Source organism: Hyperolius riggenbachi, chromosome 11, assembly GCF_040937935.1.
Source record: "Hyperolius riggenbachi isolate aHypRig1 chromosome 11, aHypRig1.pri, whole genome shotgun sequence".
NCBI lineage: Eukaryota > Metazoa > Chordata > Amphibia > Anura > Hyperoliidae > Hyperolius > Hyperolius riggenbachi.
In genome coordinates this window covers 157,651,975-157,667,201 of record NC_090656.1, presented here as the reverse complement: position 1 = coordinate 157,667,201, position 15,227 = coordinate 157,651,975, and the positions used below count along the sequence as shown (strand labels likewise).

Here is a 15,227-nt window from a genome sequence, read left to right as displayed (position 1 = left end):
CTTGGTGGATGAGCTTTTTTGTCCCTAGGCCTGCACAAAGGACTAGAGGACATTATCTGCACATGGAGGAAAAACAGTTTAGCCATTTTTTTTAGGAAAGGGTTCTTTACAGTAAGAGTGATTTAAGATGTGGAATGCATTGCCACAGGAAGTAGTTATGGCAAATTCAATATCTGCATTTAAAGGAGGCTTAGATGCTTTCCTTGCAATAAAGACATCCATGGCTATAATTACTAGGTAATGCTCAGTGGTGTTGATCCAAGGATTTTATCTGATTGCGATTTAAAGGCGGGAAGATTTTTTCCCCTTTTGGGGCTAATTGGACATGCCTTGTAAGGGTTTTTCGCCTTCCTCTGGATCAACAAGGATATGTGAGGGAGCAGGCTGGTACTTTTTTGTGTTGAACTTGGACGTATGTCTTTTTTTCAACCCAAATAACTATGTAACACTGAAAAGTGAATGCAGAATAGATTTGTCCATACACTATAAGATTCTCCTTTGTAGACTTCTCCTTCTCCTCTGTATGGCTGTAATCAAATCTGCCAAAAATCGATCTTGAGTTTTACAGGCAGGCAACAGCATGACAGTGTGGGGTGGGGGTGTATTGGGAGCAGAATGTAAACAGTAAGTGCATCCATAAGGTGAAGGTGTTCTGTCCGTTTTGCAATCCACTTGCAGCAATTTTTACCCGTCTGCTCCTGCATTGATCACATGAGCCCATATGCATCGCCGCTTACCTGTCCTGCAGCCGATGTTTGGTCCATCTGTTCAGCCCGGAGGCCAGCTGAAGCGTGGGGCTTTCCATAGGCTGCATCAGGCCAATTCTCCCTACAACAGCAACATGGAGAATTTTCTTTGGTCCAACATGAACCAATGAAAATTCTCCCTGTAGCTGAGGATTCCCATTAGTCTTTTTCAGCCCAGTGGAGATCCCAATGCTAATACCCGCCACCGGGCCATGTAGGAGGGACTGATCGTGACTATGGTGGCAGGACACTTGAGTATAATGCCACGGTGGTGATAGAAATGTTGAGACTTGGATGCAGCAACTAGCCTAGTGAGAATGGACACTGTCTGGCTGTCATTGCACTAGCGCACGGAAGGGTGGTTCCGAGTGTCTGGAACCCTCCCCGAGCCAGGGGCGTAGCTTGGTGGGGGCATTGTTTTGTTATCTCCTCTCTCTGCCTGAGAGTCTGGTGTCAGCGAGCGCACGTCATTACATGCTGCACGCAGCTTACATGCAGCAGGGATGAGGTCACAGGAGCCCGGGAAGTCTGAGTCAGGCCTGGCTGGAATAGATCACGCTGAGTGCTGATGATCGGACTGGCACGAATATACAGGTGCCTGATTGGTGGAGAGCCGACTCCCATGTCTCCCTGAGTGTCTCTCTCTTTCCTGTTCCGCCCCCCTATACACATGCTGCCTCTTCTCTCATTGCCCTAGCATGGAGTAGCTGTCACATGCTGCCTGGCTAGCGCGGGTGGCTTGAATACAGCAGCATATGAAGAGAGCCAGCCAGAACGGGACAGACACTCTGCTCACATGCCAGGCATTCCTTAGTGTGAGCCGCTCTGTTGTGTCGTTTCCCTCCTCCGGAGATTCATTCACCTCTCTTCAGCTCAGCTTCTTCATTAACTCCTTCACTGCTGGTAAGGAGTTAAGATATTTGCACTGACTCACTTTGTGTTTATGGTGGGGGCAGGAGTGTTACTGGGGGGGGGGGGGAAGTTAGGGGATTACTGTTACTGGGAGCATTACTGTTGTTGGGTGGGGGGGAGATTACTGGGGGGGGGGGGGGGTGGGAATTACTGTAGCTTAGAGGGTCTCATGGTCCCTAACATACTGTACTTGTACTTGTGTGATAAAATGCTAATGCTGGAAGAAGCCTGCAGGGACAGGGGTCAGACAGTCAGGAATAGAATCACAGAATGTATGTATGTCATATACACATTACTGTACATACATTCTCTTATGCTTACTGACCCTGTCTCTGATCCTTCAGGCTTAAAGCTTTTAGCATTTTATCACACATTTAGCAAGTCATTATCCCAGTATCTGGGGGGGAGGAAGCTCCTATACAGTGGCTGGATAGAGTACTGGTGAGGACTCTGCCTCTAACATAGGAGACCTGGGACATATACCTATCTAAGCTATACTGGGGCATATACCTATCTAAGCTATACTGGGGCATATACCTATCTAAACTATACTGGGGCATATACCTATCTATGCTATACTGGGGGCATATACATATCTAACCTATACTGGGCCATATTCCTATCTAAGCTATACTGGGGGACATATACCTATCTGATCTATACTGGGACATAGACCTATCTAATCTATACTGGGACATAGACCTATCTGATCTATACTGGGGACATAGACCTATCTGATCTATACTGGGGACATAGACTATCTGATCTATACTGGGGACATAGACCTATCTGATCTATACTGGGGACATAGACCCTATCTGATCTATACTGGGGACATAGACCTATCTGATCTATACTGGGGACATAGACCTATCTGATCTATACTGGGACATAGACCTATCTGATCTATACTGGGGACATAGACCTATCTGATCTATGTAACTGGGGGGACATAGACCTATCTAATCTATACTGGGGACATAGACCTATCTAATGTATACTGGGGACATAGACCTATCTAATGTATACTGGGGACATAGACCTATCTAATGTATACTGGGGACATAGACCTATCTAATGTATACTGGGGACATAGACCTATCTAATGTATACTGGGGACATAGACCTATCTAAGCTATACTGGGGGCATAGACCTATCTAACCTATACTGGGGCATATACCTATCTAACCTATACTGGGGCATATACCTATCTAACCTATACTGGGGGCATATACCTATCTAACCTATACTGGGGACATATACCTATCTAATCTATACTGGGGGAGTGCAATTTAGCTTAGAAACTGCTCGTATTTGGCTCCACCCACACCATGTTTTGGCCACGCCCACACGCCGCTATCAAGAACCCCCCCCTGGAAATCCTGGATTTTGCCCCTGCTACTGGGTATAATCCATGTGTCCCTCAACTTTAGACAAGATTCCCAGACCCTGCACTGGCCACACAGCCCCACAGCATGATGGAACCACCACCATATTTTTACTGTAGGTAGCAGGTGTTTTTCTTGGAATGCTGTGTTTTTCCTCCATGCATAACACCCATTGTTATGCCCAAATTACTCAATTTTAGTTTCATCAGTTCACAGCACCTTATTCCAAAATGAAGCTGGCTTGTCCAAATGTGCTTTAGCTTACCTCAAGTGCTCGGTTTGTTCTGTGGGCGGAGAACAGGCTTCCTCTGCATCACTCTCGCATACAGCATCTCCTTGTGTAAAGTTCACCGAATGGTTGAATAATGCATAGTGACTCCATCTGCAGCAAGATGACGTTGTAGGTCTTTGGTGCTGGTCTGTGGGTTGACTCTGACTGTTCTCACCATTCGTCGCTTCTGTTTATCTGAGATTTTTCTTGGTCTGTCACCTTCGAACCTTAAAGCGGATCCGAGATGAAAACTAAATATAACAAGTGACTTGTCTATATATCTTATCTAAAGTTTAGATAGTTTACACAGCAAATCTATCTTCAAACCGCTTCAACAGATATTAATATTTTTTCCTGTGATACAATGGGAGCAGACATGTTTTCTGCTTGTCACTATTACACAATTACACACACAGGCAAGCTTATCTGTATCTAGGCATGCTAATCTGCATATTCTGTGAAAACTCCTCTCTTATCTCCTCCATTACACAGGCAACTGATCTGTATCTGCACTGCAGCTCTCAGATTGTGAAAACTCTGCCTCTGAATCTATAGCTAGTAACACCTTTTTCACCTGCCCAGACTGAAATCCCACAATCCCTTGCAAGCGCCAAGGCACTCTGGAGAAGCTGTGGGTGTGGCTTGATTAGTTTATAGGAAATTAGAGTATTAAAACAAAACAAAACAAGTATTTGGCTTGAGGAATGCCCCTATAAACTATATGTAAGGAACACAATTATGCAAGGAGTAAAAGTTCATCTCGGATCCACTTTAAAGGAATACTATCGATTCACATATTTTTTTCAATTGACACAGGAATTGTTTGGGAAGTGCTGCTAAGTACTGGTGTATACATTTTAGTAGCAACTTCTTTGTTTACTGTTAGCAAATACATTCAAAGTTTACTGACGCCAAAACTGACGGCTGACTGAGCCATGAGGAGAGGGGAAATTCCCCTCACACTTGATCAGTTAACTCTATGTGTAGCTCTGTGTGTGACAGAGAGAGACAGACACAGGAGCTGCAGCTGTTGGGAGCTCTGTTTCTGACTGAAGGGTCTGAAGAGAGCAGAGGAAATGTAACTAATTGTCACAGCTTTTTCATATTGTTTTTGCTTTCAGAGTTTGATATGTTTGATATTTGCTTTCTGTAGTCTAATATGCAACTCTGGCTGTGCATTGAAGCAGACACCCCTTCTGCAATTGATTTGTCCCAATATAGCTAAATCCTACACTCAATAAATTACAGCTTTTTGCCTCTGATATTTAACATGAAAGTAGGGAAAATGTTTACACAGCTACATAGACATTATTTGTACATTGTCATTTTAGAACACTTGGGTATCGATAAGGATTCCTTTAACTTGAACTTAGCCTGTGGTCTTCCACTTCCTCAATATTTAACCTGGAAACAGACAGCTGAAATTTCTGAGACAGCTTTCTGTATCCTTCCCCTAAACCAAGATGGTGAACAATCTTTGTCTTAAGATCATTTGAGAGTTGTTTTGAGACCCCTATGTTTCTACTCCTCAGAGAAAATTGAAAGAGGAGAGAAACACACAATTGACCCCTTAAAATACTCTTTCTCATAATTTGGTTCACCTGTGTATGTAGGTCAGGGGTCACTGAGCTTACCAAGCCAATTTGAGTTCCATTAATTAGTTCTTAAGATTTTGGAATCAATAAAATGACAACAGTGCCCAAATTTATGCACCTGCCTAATTTTCTTTAAACAATTATTGCATACTTTCTGTAAATCCAATAAACTTCACTTCACTTCTCAAATATCACTAGTTGTGTCTCCTATATGATATATTTAACTTACATTTTTTATCTTAACAACCAATACAGGAAAATCATGACGATTAACAAGGTTGCCTAAACTTTCACATCCCACTGTATATGGCACAAAGGCTTAAAATAACACCAAAGACCCTCCCCCCCCTTTCCAAATGAGCCATAAACCATGAGCATTAATTTGACAGAAGATAACTAGCTGGCTAATGGACAGAAAACAAAGAGTTGTCAATGGATCATATACAAAATGGGTGACTGTTAGCAGTGGGGTCCCACAGGGGTCAGTACTGGGTCCAGAGCTCTTCAATTTATTTATTAATGACCTAGTAGATGCAGTAGAAAGCAGTGTTGCTATTTTTGCAGATGATGCAAAATTGTGCAGAATCATCAACTCTGAGGAAGATAGGGACATTATTGCAACAGGATCTGGATAGGATGGCTATATGGGCACATAAATGGCAGATGAAATTAAATGTTGAAAAATGTAAAGTCATGCATTTGGTCGTACCAATGGTCTAGCACCATACAAAATAAACTGGATACAGATGGGGACATGAAACTTGGAGAAGGACTTAGGAGTACTCATCGACAACAAGTTAAATAATCGTATCCAATGCCAAGCCGCTGCAGCGAAAGCTAATAAAATATTGGTATGCATTAAATAGAAATAAAAACTCGAGATGCTAGCATAATATTGCCACTGTTTAACTTTCTAGTAAGGCCACATCTGGAATATGGAATTCAGTTCTGGGCACCACATTACAGGAAAGATATTGCAGTTTTAGAGCAGGTGCAGAGACTGGCAACAAAATTGATACGAGGGACGGAAGGTCTCACTTACCAAGAAAGGTTAGATAAACTGGGTTTATTTAGTCTAGAGAAAAGACGCCTTAGAGGGGTGTCTAATTAACGTATAAATACATCAGAGGGCAGTATAAAAGCTTGGTGGATGAGCTTTTTGTCCCTAGGCCTGCACAAAGGACTAGAGGACATTATCTGCACATGGAGGAAAAACAGTTTAGCCATTTTTTTTAGGAAAGGGTTCTTTACAGTAAGAGTGATTTAAGATGTGGAATGCATTGCCACAGGAAGTAGTTATGGCAAATTCAATATCTGCATTTAAAGGAGGCTTAGATGCTTTCCTTGCAATTAAAGACATCCATGGCTATAATTACTAGGTAATGCTCAGTGGTGTTGATCCAAGGATTTTATCTGATTGCGATTTAAAGGCGGGAAGGATTTTTTCCCCTTTTGGGGCTAATTGGACCATGCCTTGTAAGGGTTTTTCGCCTTCCTCTGGATCAACAAGGATATGTGAGGGAGCAGGCTGGTACTTTTTTGTTGTTGAACTTGGACGTATGTCTTTTTTTCAACCCAAATAACTATGTAACACTGAAAAGTGAATGCAGAATAGATTTGTCCATACACTATAAGATTCTCCTTTGTAGACTTCTCCTTCTCCTCTGTATGGCTGTAATCAAATCTGCCAAAAATCGATCTTGAGTTTTACAGGCAGGCAACAGCATGACAGTGTGGGGGTGGGGGGTGTATTGGGAGCAGAATGTAAACAGTAAGTGCATCCATAAGGTGAAGGTGTTCTGTCCGTTTTGCATCCACTTGCAGCAATTTTACCCGTCTGCTCCTGCATTGATCACATGAGCCCATATGCATCGCCGCTTACCTGTCCTGCAGCCGATGTTTGGTCCATCTGTTCAGCCCGGAGGCCAGCTGAAGCGTGGGGCTTTCCATAGGCTGCATCAGGCCAATTCTCCCTACAACAGCAACATGGAGAATTTTCTTTGGTCCAACATGAACCAATGAAAATTCTCCCTGTAGCTGAGGATTCCCATTAGTCTTTTTCAGCCCAGTGGAGATCCCAATGCTAATACCCGCCACCGGGCCATGTAGGAGGGACTGATCGTGACTATGGGTGGCAGGACACTTGAGTATAATGCCACGGTGGTGATAGAAATGTGAGACTTGGATGCAGCAACTAGCCTAGTGAGAATGGACACTGTCTGGCTGTCATTGCACTAGCGCACGGAAGGGGTGGTTCCGAGTGTCTGGAACCCTCCCCCGAGCCAGGGGCGTAGCTTGGTGGGGGCATTGTTTTGTTATCTCCTCTCTCTGCCTGAGAGTCTGGTGTCAGCGAGCGCACGTCATTACATGCTGCACGCAGCTTACATGCAGCAGGGATGAGGTCACAGGAGCCCCGGGAAGTCTGAGTCAGGCCTGGCTGGAATAGATCACGCTGAGTGCTGATGATCGGACTGGCACGAATATACAGGTGCCTGATTGGTGGAGAGCCGACTCCCATGTCTCCCTGAGTGTCTCTCTCTTTCCTGTTCCGCCCCCCTATACACATGCTGCCTCTTCTCTCATTGCCCTAGCATGGAGTAGCTGTCACATGCTGCCTGGCTAGCGCGGGTGGCTTGAATACAGCAGCATATGAAGCAGCCAGCCAGAACGGGACAGACACTCTGCTCACATGCCAGGCATTCCTTAGTGTGAGCCGCTCTGTTGTGTCGTTTCCTCCTCCGGAGATTCATTCACCTCTCTTCAGCTCAGCTTTCTTCATTAACTCCTTCACTGCTGGTAAGGAGTTAAGATATTTGCACTGACTCACTTTGTGTTTATGGTGGGGGCAGGAGTGTTACTGGGGGGGGGGGGGGGGAAGTTAGGGGATTACTGTTACTGGGAGCATTACTGTTGTTGGGTGGGGGGGAGATTACTGGGGGGGGGGGGGTGGAATTACTGTAGCTTAGAGGGTCTCATGGTCCCTAACATACTGTACTTGTACTTGTGTGATAAAATGCTAAATGCTGGAAGAAGCCTGCAGGGACAGGGGTCAGACAGTCAGGAATAGAATCACAGAATGTATGTATGTCATATACACATACTGTACATACATTCCCTTATGCTTACTGACCCTGTCTCTGATCCTTCAGGCTTAAAGCTTTTAGCATTTTATCACACATTTAGCAAGTCATTATCCCAGTATCTGGGGGGGAGGAAGCTCTATACAGTGGCTGGATAGAGTACTGGTTGAGGACTCTGCCTCTAACATAGGAGACCTGGGGACATATACCTATCTAAGCTATACTGGGGCATATACCTATCTAAGCTATACTGGGGCATATACCTATCTAAACTATACTGGGGCATATACCTATCTAAGCTATACTGGGGGCATATACCTATCTAACCTATACTGGGGCCATATTCCTATCTAAGCTATACTGGGGGACATATACCTATCTGATCTATACTGGGGACATAGACCTATCTAATCTATACTGGGGACATAGACCTATCTGATCTATACTGGGGACATAGACCTATCTGATCTATACTGGGGACATAGACTATCTGATCTATACTGGGGACATAGACCTATCTGATCTATACTGGGGACATAGACCTATCTGATCTATACTGGGGACATAGACCTATCTGATCTATACTGGGGACATAGACCTATCTGATCTATACTGGGGACATAGACCTATCTGATCTATACTGGGGACATAGACCTATCTGATCTATACTGGGGACATAGACCTATCTAATCTATACTGGGGACATAGACCTATCTAATGTATACTGGGGACATAGACCTATCTAATGTATACTGGGGACATAGACCTATCTAATGTATACTGGGGACATAGACCTATCTAATGTATACTGGGGACATAGACCTATCTAATGTATACTGGGGACATAGACCTATCTAAGCTATACTGGGGGCATAGACCTATCTAACCTATACTGGGGCATATACCTATCTAACCTATACTGGGGGCATATACCTATCTAACCTATACTGGGGGCATATACCTATCTAACCTATACTGGGGGACATATACCTATCTAATCTATACTGGGGGGAGTGCAATTTAGCTTAGAAACTGCTCGTATTTGGCTCCACCCACACCATGTTTTGGCCACGCCCACACGCCGCTATCAAGAACCCCCCCCCTGGAAATCCTGGATTTGCCCCTGCTACTGGGTATAATCCATGTGTCCCTCAACTTTGACAAGATTCCCAGACCCTGCACTGGCCACACAGCCCCACAGCATGATGGAACCACCACCATATTTTACTGTAGGTAGCAGGTGTTTTTCTTGGAATGCTGTGTTTTTCCTCCATGCATAACACCCATTGTTATGCCCAAATTACTCAATTTTAGTTTCATCAGTTCACAGCACCTTATTCCAAAATGAAGCTGGCTTGTCCAAATGTGCTTTAGCATACCTCAAGTGGCTCGGTTTGTTCTGTGGGCGGAGAACAGGCTTCCTCTGCATCACTCTCGCATACAGCATCTCCTTGTGTAAAGTTCACCGAATGGTTGAATAATGCATAGTGACTCCATCTGCAGCAAGATGACGTTGTAGGTCTTTGGTGCTGGTCTGTGGGTTGACTCTGACTGTTCTCACCATTCGTCGCTTCTGTTTATCTGAGATTTTTCTTGGTCTGTCACTTCGAACCTTAAAGCGGATCCGAGATGAAAAACTAAATATAACAAGTGACTTGTCTATATATCTTATCTAAAGTTTAGATAGTTTACACAGCAAATCTATCTTCAAACCGCTTCAACAGTATATTAATATTTTTTCCTGTGATACAATGGGAGCAGACATGTTTTCTGCTTGTCACTATTACACAATTACACACACAGGCAAGCTTATCTGTATCTAGGCATGCTAATCTGCATATTCTGTGAAAACTCCACTCTTATCTCCTCCATTACACAGGCAACTGATCTGTATCTGCACTGCAGCTCTCAGATTGTGAAAACTCTGCCTCTGAAATCTATAGCTAGTAACACCTTTTTCACCTGCCCAGACTGAAATCCCACAATCCCTTGCAAGCGCCAAGGCACTCTGGAGAAGCTGTGGGTGTGGCTTGATTAGTTTATAGGAAATTAGAGTATTAAAACAAAACAAAACAAGTATTTGGCTTGAGGAATGCCCTATAAACTATATGTAAGGAACACAATTATGCAAGGAGTAAAAGTTCATCTCGGATCCACTTTAAAGGAATACTATCGATTCACATATTTTTTTCAATTGACACAGGAATTGTTTGGGAAGTGCTGCTAAGTACTGGTGTATACATTTTAGTAGCAACTTCTTTGTTTACTGTTAGCAAAATACATTCAAAGTTTACTGACGCCAAAACTGACGGCTGACTGAGCCATGAGGAGAGGGGAAATTCCCCTCACACTTGATCAGTTAACTCTATGTGTAGCTCTGTGTGTGACAGAGAGAGACAGGACACAGGAGCTGCAGCTGTTGGGAGCTCTGTTTCTGACTGAAGGGTCTGAAGAGAGCAGAGGAAATGTAACTAATTGTCACAGCTTTTTCATATTGTTTTTGCTTTCAGAGTTTGATATGTTTGATATTTGCTTTCTGTAGTCTAATATGCAACTCTGGCTGTGCATTGAAGCAGACACCCCTTCTGCAATTGATTTGTCCCAATATAGCTAAATCCTACACTCAATAAATTACAGCTTTTGCCTCTGATATTTAACATGAAAAGTAGGAAAATGTTTACACAGCTACTTAGACATTATTTGTACATTGTCATTTTAGAACACTTGGGTATCGATAGTATTCCTTTAACTTGAACTTAGCCTGTGGTCTTCCACTTCCTCAATATTTAACCTTGGAAACAGACAGCTGAAATTTCTGAGACAGCTTTCTGTATCCTTCCCCTAAACCAAGATGGTGAACAATCTTTGTCTTAAGATCATTTGAGAGTTGTTTTGAGACCCCTATGTTTCTACTCCTCAGAGAAAATTGAAAGAGGAGAGAAACACACAATTGACCCCCTTAAATACTCTTTCTCATAATTTGGTTCACCTGTGTATGTAGGTCAGGGGTCACTGAGCTTACCAAGCCAATTTGAGTTCCATTAATTAGTTCTTAAGATTTTGGAATCAATAAAATGACAACAGTGCCCAAATTTATGCACCTGCCTAATTTTCTTTAAACAATTATTGCATACTTTCTGTAAATCCAATAAACTTCACTTCACTTCTCAAATATCACTAGTTGTGTCTCCTATATGATATATTTAACTTACATTTTTTATCTTAACAACCAATACAGGAAAATCATGACGATTAACAAGGTTGCCTAAACTTTCACATCCCACTGTATATGGCACAAAGGCTTAAAATAACACCAAAGACCCTCCCCCCCCTTTCCCAAATGAGCATAAACCATGAGCATTAATTTGACAGAAGATAACTAGCTGGCTAATGGACAGAAAACAAAGAGTTGTCAATGGATCATATACAAAATGGGTGACTGTTAGCAGTGGGGTCCCACAGGGGTCAGTACTGGGTCCAGAGCTCTTCAATTTATTTATTAATGACCTAGTAGATGCAGTAGAAAGCAGTGTTGCTATTTTTGCAGATGATGCAAAATTGTGCAGAATCATCAACTCTGAGGAAGATAGGGACACATTGCAACAGGATCTGGATAGGATGGCTATATGGGCACATAAATGGCAGATGAAATTAAATGTTGAAAAATGTAAAGTCATGCATTTTGGTCGTACCAATGGTCTAGCACCATACAAAATAAACTGGATACAGATGGGGACATGAAACTTGGAGAAGGACTTAGGAGTACTCATCGACAACAAGTTAAATAATCGTATCCAATGCCAAGCCGCTGCAGCGAAAGCTAATAAAATATTGGTATGCATTAAATAGAAATAAAAACTCGAGATGCTAGCATAATATTGCCACTGTTTAACTTTCTAGTAAGGCCACATCTGGAATATGGAATTCAGTTCTGGGCACCACATTACAGGAAAGATATTGCAGTTTTAGAGCAGGTGCAGAGACTGGCAACAAAATTGATACGAGGGACGGAAGGTCTCACTTACCAAGAAAGGTTAGATAAACTGGGTTTATTTAGTCTAGAGAAAAGACGCCTTAGAGGGGTGTCTAATTAACGTATAAATACATCAGAGGGCAGTATAAAAGCTTGGTGGATGAGCTTTTTGTCCCTAGGCCTGCACAAAGGACTAGAGGACATTATCTGCACATGGAGGAAAAACAGTTTAGCCATTTTTTTTAGGAAAGGGTTCTTTACAGTAAGAGTGATTTAAGATGTGGAATGCATTGCCACAGGAAGTAGTTATGGCAAATTCAATATCTGCATTTAAAGGAGGCTTAGATGCTTTCCTTGCAATTAAAGACATCCATGGCTATAATTACTAGGTAATGCTCAGTGGTGTTGATCCAAGGATTTTATCTGATTGCGATTTAAAGGCGGGAAGGATTTTTTCCCCTTTTGGGGCTAATTGGACCATGCCTTGTAAGGGTTTTTCGCCTTCCTCTGGATCAACAAGGATATGTGAGGGAGCAGGCTGGTACTTTTTTGTTGTTGAACTTGGACGTATGTCTTTTTTTCAACCCAAATAACTATGTAACACTGAAAAGTGAATGCAGAATAGATTTGTCCATACACTATAAGATTCTCCTTTGTAGACTTCTCCTTCTCCTCTGTATGGCTGTAATCAAATCTGCCAAAAATCGATCTTGAGTTTTACAGGCAGGCAACAGCATGACAGTGTGGGGGTGGGGGGTGTATTGGGAGCAGAATGTAAACAGTAAGTGCATCCATAAGGTGAAGGTGTTCTGTCCGTTTTGCATCCACTTGCAGCAATTTTACCCGTCTGCTCCTGCATTGATCACATGAGCCCATATGCATCGCCGCTTACCTGTCCTGCAGCCGATGTTTGGTCCATCTGTTCAGCCCGGAGGCCAGCTGAAGCGTGGGGCTTTCCATAGGCTGCATCAGGCCAATTCTCCCTACAACAGCAACATGGAGAATTTTCTTTGGTCCAACATGAACCAATGAAAATTCTCCCTGTAGCTGAGGATTCCCATTAGTCTTTTTCAGCCCAGTGGAGATCCCAATGCTAATACCCGCCACCGGGCCATGTAGGAGGGACTGATCGTGACTATGGGTGGCAGGACACTTGAGTATAATGCCACGGTGGTGATAGAAATGTGAGACTTGGATGCAGCAACTAGCCTAGTGAGAATGGACACTGTCTGGCTGTCATTGCACTAGCGCACGGAAGGGGTGGTTCCGAGTGTCTGGAACCCTCCCCCGAGCCAGGGGCGTAGCTTGGTGGGGGCATTGTTTTGTTATCTCCTCTCTCTGCCTGAGAGTCTGGTGTCAGCGAGCGCACGTCATTACATGCTGCACGCAGCTTACATGCAGCAGGGATGAGGTCACAGGAGCCCCGGGAAGTCTGAGTCAGGCCTGGCTGGAATAGATCACGCTGAGTGCTGATGATCGGACTGGCACGAATATACAGGTGCCTGATTGGTGGAGAGCCGACTCCCATGTCTCCCTGAGTGTCTCTCTCTTTCCTGTTCCGCCCCCCTATACACATGCTGCCTCTTCTCTCATTGCCCTAGCATGGAGTAGCTGTCACATGCTGCCTGGCTAGCGCGGGTGGCTTGAATACAGCAGCATATGAAGCAGCCAGCCAGAACGGGACAGACACTCTGCTCACATGCCAGGCATTCCTTAGTGTGAGCCGCTCTGTTGTGTCGTTTCCTCCTCCGGAGATTCATTCACCTCTCTTCAGCTCAGCTTTCTTCATTAACTCCTTCACTGCTGGTAAGGAGTTAAGATATTTGCACTGACTCACTTTGTGTTTATGGTGGGGGCAGGAGTGTTACTGGGGGGGGGGGGGGGGGAAGTTAGGGGATTACTGTTACTGGGAGCATTACTGTTGTTGGGTGGGGGGGGAGATTACTGGGGGGGGGGGGGGTGGAATTACTGTAGCTTAGAGGGTCTCATGGTCCCTAACATACTGTACTTGTACTTGTGTGATAAAATGCTAAATGCTGGAAGAAGCCTGCAGGGACAGGGGTCAGACAGTCAGGAATAGAATCACAGAATGTATGTATGTCATATACACATACTGTACATACATTCCCTTATGCTTACTGACCCTGTCTCTGATCCTTCAGGCTTAAAGCTTTTAGCATTTTATCACACATTTAGCAAGTCATTATCCCAGTATCTGGGGGGGGGGAGGAAGCTCTATACAGTGGCTGGATAGAGTACTGGTTGAGGACTCTGCCTCTAACATAGGAGACCTGGGGACATATACCTATCTAAGCTATACTGGGGCATATACCTATCTAAGCTATACTGGGGCATATACCTATCTAAACTATACTGGGGCATATACCTATCTAAGCTATACTGGGGGCATATACCTATCTAACCTATACTGGGGCCATATTCCTATCTAAGCTATACTGGGGGACATATACCTATCTGATCTATACTGGGGACATAGACCTATCTAATCTATACTGGGGACATAGACCTATCTGATCTATACTGGGGACATAGACCTATCTGATCTATACTGGGGACATAGACTATCTGATCTATACTGGGGACATAGACCTATCTGATCTATACTGGGGACATAGACCTATCTGATCTATACTGGGGACATAGACCTATCTAATCTATACTGGGGACATAGACCTATCTGATCTATACTGGGGACATAGACCTATCTGATCTATACTGGGGACATAGACCTATCTGATCTATACTGGGGACATAGACCTATCTAATCTATACTGGGGACATAGACCTATCTAATGTATACTGGGGACATAGACCTATCTAATGTATACTGGGGACATAGACCTATCTAATGTATACTGGGGACATAGACCTATCTAATGTATACTGGGGACATAGACCTATCTAATGTATACTGGGGACATAGACCTATCTAAGCTATACTGGGGGCATAGACCTATCTAACCTATACTGGGGCATATACCTATCTAACCTATACTGGGGGCATATACCTATCTAACCTATACTGGGGGCATATACCTATCTAACCTATACTGGGGGACATATACCTATCTAATCTATACTGGGGGGAGTGCAATTTAGCTTAGAAACTGCTCGTATTTGGCTCCACCCACACCATGTTTTGGCCACGCCCACACGCCGCTATCAAGAACCCCCCCCCTGGAAATCCTGGATTTGCCCCTGCATTGGATACATTTTCACCTCAGGTCCAGGAAAATGTGC

General features: G+C 43.7%; 1 long non-coding RNA gene across 4 annotated transcripts in view; it reads right to left on the bottom strand.

Annotated features, from left to right (window-relative positions):
• LOC137538459 (uncharacterized) overlaps positions 1–15,227 on the bottom strand; it is a 145,618-nt gene that overhangs the window by 38,256 nt on the left and 92,135 nt on the right. For 2 of the 4 annotated variants that reach the window (XR_011024796.1, XR_011024797.1), the window contains exon 2: positions 9,373–9,605. This is a non-coding gene — a long non-coding RNA (uncharacterized lncRNA). Of the gene's footprint in view, positions 1–737; positions 972–9,372; positions 9,606–12,858; positions 13,768–15,227 lie in introns of those variants that run through there. The other 2 variants (XR_011024795.1, XR_011024798.1) reach the window with 2 other exon arrangements.